Consider the following 6963-nt stretch of genomic DNA (forward strand, 5'->3'; position numbering starts at 1 on the left):
AAAACAGTAATTTCAAAGATGGAGTAATTACTAGAGAATCCAGGTACCATTTATCTACTTTCTTCTCCATAGTTCGCTAACCAACAAAATCACTGAGTCTGTGTTCTTGGAGTATTTTGCCCTAATCTTAGACTGTCTCTCAGAAACAACTCTTGTTGTAGAATAACAGGAAAAATAAAATCCTATATGTATATAGGATTGAGGACTGAGCCCCTTCCTTCCTCTCCCCCTCGTCCCCCTCTCCATCCCCCCATCTTACCTCCTTCCCTTCCCCACAGCACCTGTATATATGTATATATGTTTGTACATATTTATTACTCTATTTATTTTACTTGTACATATCTATTCTATTTATTTTATTTTGTTAGTATGTTTGGTTTTGTTCTCTGTCTCCCCCTTTTAGACTGTAAACCCACTGTTGGGTAGGGACTGTCTCTATATGTTGCCAACTTGTACTTCCCAAGTGCTTAGTACAGTGCTCTGCACAAAGTAAGCGCCCAATAAATACGATTGATTGATTGATTGATTGATATATAATATAAAGACATATACATGCATACGTAAAAGCAGCATGGGAGAAGAGAAGCAGCGTGGTTTAGTGCAAAGAGCACAGGCTTGGGATTCAGAGGTCGGGGGTTCTAGTCCCGGCTCCACCCATGTCAGCTGTGTAACTTTGGGCAAGTCACTTAATCAATCAATCAATCAATCAATCATATTTATTGAGCACTTACTATGTGCAGAGCACTGTACTAAGCGCTTGGGAAGTACAAATTGGCAACATATAGAGACAGTCCCTACCCAACATTGGGCTCACAGTCTAAAAGGGGAGACAGAGAAAAAAAAAGCCAAACATACTAACAAAATAAAATAAATAGAATAGATATGTACAAGTAAAATAAATAGAGTAATAAATATGTACAAACATATATACATATATACAGGTGCTGTGGGGAAGGGAAGGAGGTAAGATGGGGGGATAGAGAGGGGGACGAGGGGGAGAGGAAGGAAGGGGCTCAGTCTGGGAAGGCCTCCTGGAGGAGGTAACTTCTCTGTGCCTCAGTTACCTCACCTGTAAAATGGGGATTAAGACTGTGAGCCTCCCGCAGGATAACCTGATTACCTTGTATCTACTCCAGCGCTTAGAACAGTGCTTGGCACATAGCAAGCACGTAACAAATGCCATTATTATTATAAGATATAGATATACACTACATACTCCTTTGCCTTTCTCTGAGGTAGTTGGATGATTTGTGAGTCAGGCTATTTGGCAAAATGTGTGTACTTGGTCATACTGACTACTGAAAATGATTTTATGCTATCCTGATTACAGTGAAGGTACTTATTTCAACAAATGTGTTTTTTGGGAACAACCACAAGGTGGCGAAAAACACCACAATTACTTTCAGAGTTCAGCGCCAGATGGTAAAATACATAAATACATAAAATACATACATACATTCATTCTATATAGCCAAGGAATAGCATATATGACCGTGGTGTCAGTGTATATATATCGAGAGAGTGAGAATGAATAAGAATGAATGTATGTATGTATGTATTTTATGTATTTTACCATCTGGCGCAATACATAAAATACATAAAATACATACATACATTCATTCTTATTCATTCTCACTCTCTCTCTCGATATATATACACTGACACCACGGTCATATATGCTATTCCTTGGCTATATCAAGGAATAGGTGGGGTTACCTGAAAGCTTTGATACCCAGTTGTCTCCATTTTCCTTTTCAATTGTGACCATGGTTTCGTATTGTGGCTAATTTTCAAAGAATTGCTACAAGTGGAGCATAAATCTAGAATCTTTTCCCTGGGAGAGTGGACAGGTTTGGTGAAAACATTGTTAGGGTATTAGGGAACACAGGAAAAGGAGAGCCCGTTGGGTTTGAGGCAGTTTGGTTTGGGACCTGGGTTCTAATCTAAGCTCTGCCACTCGCCGGCTGTGTGACCGTGGGCAAGTCACTTAACATCTCTGTGTCTCAGTGACCTCATCTGTAAAATGGGGGTTAAGACTTTTAGACTGTGAGCCCACTGTTGGGTAGGGACTGTCTCTATATGTTGCCAATCTGTACTTCCCAAGCGCTTAGTACAGTGCTCTGCACACAGTAAGTGCTCAATAAATATGATTGATGATGATGATGATGATGATGATACTGATTGTGGGATTTAATCAAAGTGTCAAAAAATACATTCTCTTCTTAACTTTGTTTACTAGGGCTGTTTGCCAGTATCTCTTGTGGAAAAACAAATTAAATTCACTTGCTATTGTTAGGCTACCCCTCCAACCATCAACTAAAGTCCTGTGTTGGTAGGTAGCCTCTCTTCCCCATCTTACCTCCTTCCCTTCCCCACAGCACCTGTATACATATATATATATATATGTATATATACATATTTATTACTCTATTTCTTTATTTATTTTACTTGTACATATCTATTCTATTTATTTTATTTTGTTAGTATGTTTGGTTTTGTTCTCTGTCTCCCCCTTTTAGACTGTGAGCCCACTGTTGGGTAGGGACGGTCTCTATACATTGCCAACTTATACTTCCCAAGCGCTTAGTACAGTGCTCTGCATACAGTAAGCGCTCAATAAATACGATTGATTGATTGATTGAAGAGGGGAGTGTGTCTACTGACAGCACCATTGGTGACTGCAGCCTGGTTTCGTAACATATTATTCATGCTGAACTACAGTGAATGGAGGCAGGGCTTAGCCCTCATTCTTAATGCAAATTCATTTGGTATTTTCTATTCATATGTGGCAAGCTCACATTTCAAATTCTGGGAAACCCAGTTACCTGTTATAAATAATGGGTCTATTTTCAACAGATCACTTGGGCCCTTTTTTAGACGATTGTTTTACTTGAGTTCAACAGGTTGTTTCTGGGTGACAGGTGGGATCTTCTCCTCCTGGTATTACCGCAAACATTAGAAGACAGCTAAAACCCAGGGGTTTGCAACTCAGCTACTGCCTAAAGCCAACAATTCAATAGTGACTTTATTTCACTTGTACATATCAATTCTATTTATTTTATTTTGTTAGTATGTTTGGTTTTGTTCTCTGTCTCCCCCTTTTAGACTGTGAGCCCACTGTTGGGTAGGGACTGTCTCTATACGTTGCCAATTTGTACTTCCCAAGCGCTTAGTACGGTGCTCTGCACACAGTAAGCGCTCAATAAATACGATTGATGATGATGATGATGAAAGTAATAGCTACAAAGTTGTTATATCCTTCTTGGTTCAGTCCTGCACCTCTCCAAACCGGAATAATTCAGGAATCCACAGGTTTCCATCCAATTTGGTAACTGATTGGATTTTCCACAAGATCACAGAGTCTGTGATCTTTTGTTAGTATGTTTGGTTTTGTTCTCTGTCTCCCCCTTTTAGACTGTGAGCCCACTGTTGGGTAGGGACTGTCTCTATACGTTGCCAATTTGTACTTCCCAAGCGCTTAGTACGGTGCTCTGCACACAGTAAGCGCTCAATAAATATGATTGATGATGATGAAAGTAATAGCTACAAAGTTGTTATATCCTTCTTGGTTCACTCCTGCACCTCTCCAAACCGGAATAATTCAGGACTCCACAGGTTTCCATCCAATTTGGTAACTGATTGGATTTTCCACAAGATCACAGAGTCTGGCAAGAGAGACACGTATAAATCCAAGATACAAGTAAACTCCCCTTTAGATCTGGCACCCGACAATGTGCCTCTGTCTGTTTGTACCCAGCAGGAGAAAATCTGGGTGGTTTTCAACACCCTAATGGACAAAGAAATTCCCTTTTTTTTTTTTTGGCTTCACAGATTGGGATTCTCAGAAGTTGTGTGTGGCTCCAGTACCTATCACCTCGTCAGACTACAAACTCCCAGTGACCTCAGCAGGAATGGAGCGCTTGCATAGTTATTAGCTTTCTAGTGCACCGCATCCTGTCATCTTACTTCCAACCACAACACAGGCGAGCAAATCCCTGTGGAGCCGGAGTTATTTTTCAACTTGTTCTAATGAGCAGGCAGTAGTGGAACAGAGGTGCACAGGGTACTGTTGCTGTTAATGACTAGTCTGTGATAGTCTGCTGCCTAAGAAAATCCTCTCAAATTCCAGGGTTCTTTTGGCTAAGAAACATGTTGAGCCAATAACGGCCTGGTTTAGCTCCCAGAGAAGGAGTGGGCTTCCTAAACAGCAAGCCCAGAAATTCCAACAAACACATAACCCCCTCAGCCAGTATATATTGATTTCCCTTTCTGGGGAAGTCCCCTGTTTCCTGATGTAAAATCAATTCCAGGAGGGGAGAATACATGTCATCATTAAGCACAAAGTCAAAGAGGAACCCCAAAGAAGTCAAGAATGAAAGACTAATAAATGCTGCTTAAATATAAATAACCTCTAACCTCTTGGAATGATACACTTGAACCACCTAGAACCTACTAGAAGAATGCCTACTACTCTGCTGATTATCAATCTATCCATCAATCAATTGTATTTATTCATTCATTCATTCAATCGTATTTATTGAGCACTTACTGTGCAGAGCACTGTACTAAGCGTTTGGGAAGTTCAAGTTGGCAACATCATCATCATCATCATCATCAATTGTATTTATTGAGCGCTTACTATGTGCAGAGCACTGTACTAAGCACTTGGGAAGTACAAATTGGCAACATATAGAGACGGTCCCTACCCAACAGTGGGCTCACAGTCTAAAAGGGGGGAGACAGAGAACAAAACCAAACATACTAACAAAATAAAATAAATAGAATAGATATGTACAAGTAAAATAAATAAATATATAGAGTAATAAATATGTGCAAACATATATACATATATACAGGTGCTGTGGGGAAGGGAAGGAGGTAAGATGGAGGGGATGGAGAGGGGGACGAGGGGGAGAGGAAGGAAGGGGCTCAGTCTGGGAAGGCCTCCTGGAGGAGGTGAAAAACAATAACCTCTAACCTCCTGGAATGATACACTTGAACCACCTAGAACCTACTTGAAGAATGCCTACTACGCTGCTGATTATCAATCTATGGATCAATCAATTGTATTTATTTATTCATTCATTCAATCGTATTTATTGAGCACTTACTGTGTGCATTGCACTGTACTAAGCGTTTGGGAAGTACAAGTTGGCAACATATAGAGACGGTCCCTACCCAACAGTGGGCTCACCATCTAGAAGGGGGCATTTATTGAGCACTTACTGTGTGCAGAGCACTGTAGAAAGCACTTGGGAGCAATGTGGCCTAATGGAAAGAGCCTAAACCTGGGAGGCAGAGCACCTAGGTTCTAATCCCAGCTCTGCCACCTGCCTGTTGTGTGACCTTGGCCAAGTCACTTTACTTCTCAATGCTTCAGTTACCTCATCTATAAAGTGTTCAATAAAAATGATTATTATTATTATTAATAATAATACAATGAGGATTAAGACTGTGAGCCCCATGTGGGACATGGACTGTGTCCAACCTGCTTATCTTGTTTCTACCCCAGCACTTAGCACAGTGCCTAGCACATAGAAAGCACTTAACAAATACCATTTAAAAAACAACACAAAAAAAACAGAGTTGGTAGACACATTCCCTGCCCACAAGGACCTATCAACCAAATCGATTGTACACCTGAGTATACAACTCAAATTGATATGACATTTCAATATCATGTTCCTGCTATTTCACAGAGGGAACAAGTCAGGAAAATATGTCAGGGATGGGTGAATGTGAATGGGCTAGACAAAAAAATATTCACATTAATACAATAGCCAGAAGCAAAATAGACTAATTAGACAGGGATATGATAGTCAAAAGAATGCATATGTTAGTCAATCAACAGTATTTATTATCATCATCATCAATCGTATTTATTGAGCGCTTACTATGTGCAGAGCACTGTACTAAGCGCTTGGGAAGTACAAATTGGTAACATATAGAGACAGTCCCTACCCAACAGTGGGCTCACAGTCTAAAAGGGGGAGACAGAGAACAAAACCAAACATACTAACAAAATAAAATAAATAGAATAGATATGTACAAATAAATTAAATAAATAAATAAATAGAGTAAAAAAATATGTACAAACATATATACATATATACAGGTTAATCACTTACTAATTTAAGTAATTTATTAATCAATTACTATGTGCAGAGCATTGTACCTAAACACTTGGGAGAGTACAAACAGAGTTATTGTACTCCTTTCCCGTATCCTTAAAGAGCTTACTATCTAGTAAAGACCAACAAAGAAGTGTGGCCTAGAGGAAACAGCACAGGACCTGGGTTCTTATTCTGCTCTGCCACTTGACTGCTTTGTGACCTTAGGCAAGTCACTTACCTTCTCAGTGTACAGTTTTCTTATCTATAAGGAATGGAATTCAATACCTATCCTCCTTACTACTTAGACTGTGAGCCCCATGTGGGACAGGGACACTGTCCTACCTGATTACCCGGGTGCTTAGTACAGTGCTTGGCACACAGTAAGTGCTTAACAAACACCACGAGTATTAGCATTATTATTATTATTATTATTATTAGACATTAAAATAATTTACAACTAGGAGGAAGGAGAGGTGGATATGTAAAACAGTTACTGCTACTTCGAAGAGCTGAGGTCAAGCAGATTTGAACGGGACCTTTGTACAGCGCAGTGGACTAAGCACTTGGGAGAATACAATAAAATCCATAGATATGGTCCCCACTCTCAAGGACTGTACTCCTTTAACTGGGGAAATAGTCATTGAAATAATTTACAGAAAGGAGGAGGTAGAAAAAGGGAATATATAAATGAATTAGTTCTAATAGGGATGTGACAGGTGCCTGAACCATGAATAACTAAAACATCTTTCACATTTTTCAGTGTACAACTTAACTGCACAATCTGAGCACGATATAATGGGATTAAATGTTGAATGAAACAAATTTAAATAAAGTCCAAGGCCCCTGAGCA

The sequence above is a fragment of the Tachyglossus aculeatus genome, chromosome 9, assembly GCF_015852505.1.
Source record: "Tachyglossus aculeatus isolate mTacAcu1 chromosome 9, mTacAcu1.pri, whole genome shotgun sequence".
NCBI lineage: Eukaryota > Metazoa > Chordata > Mammalia > Monotremata > Tachyglossidae > Tachyglossus > Tachyglossus aculeatus.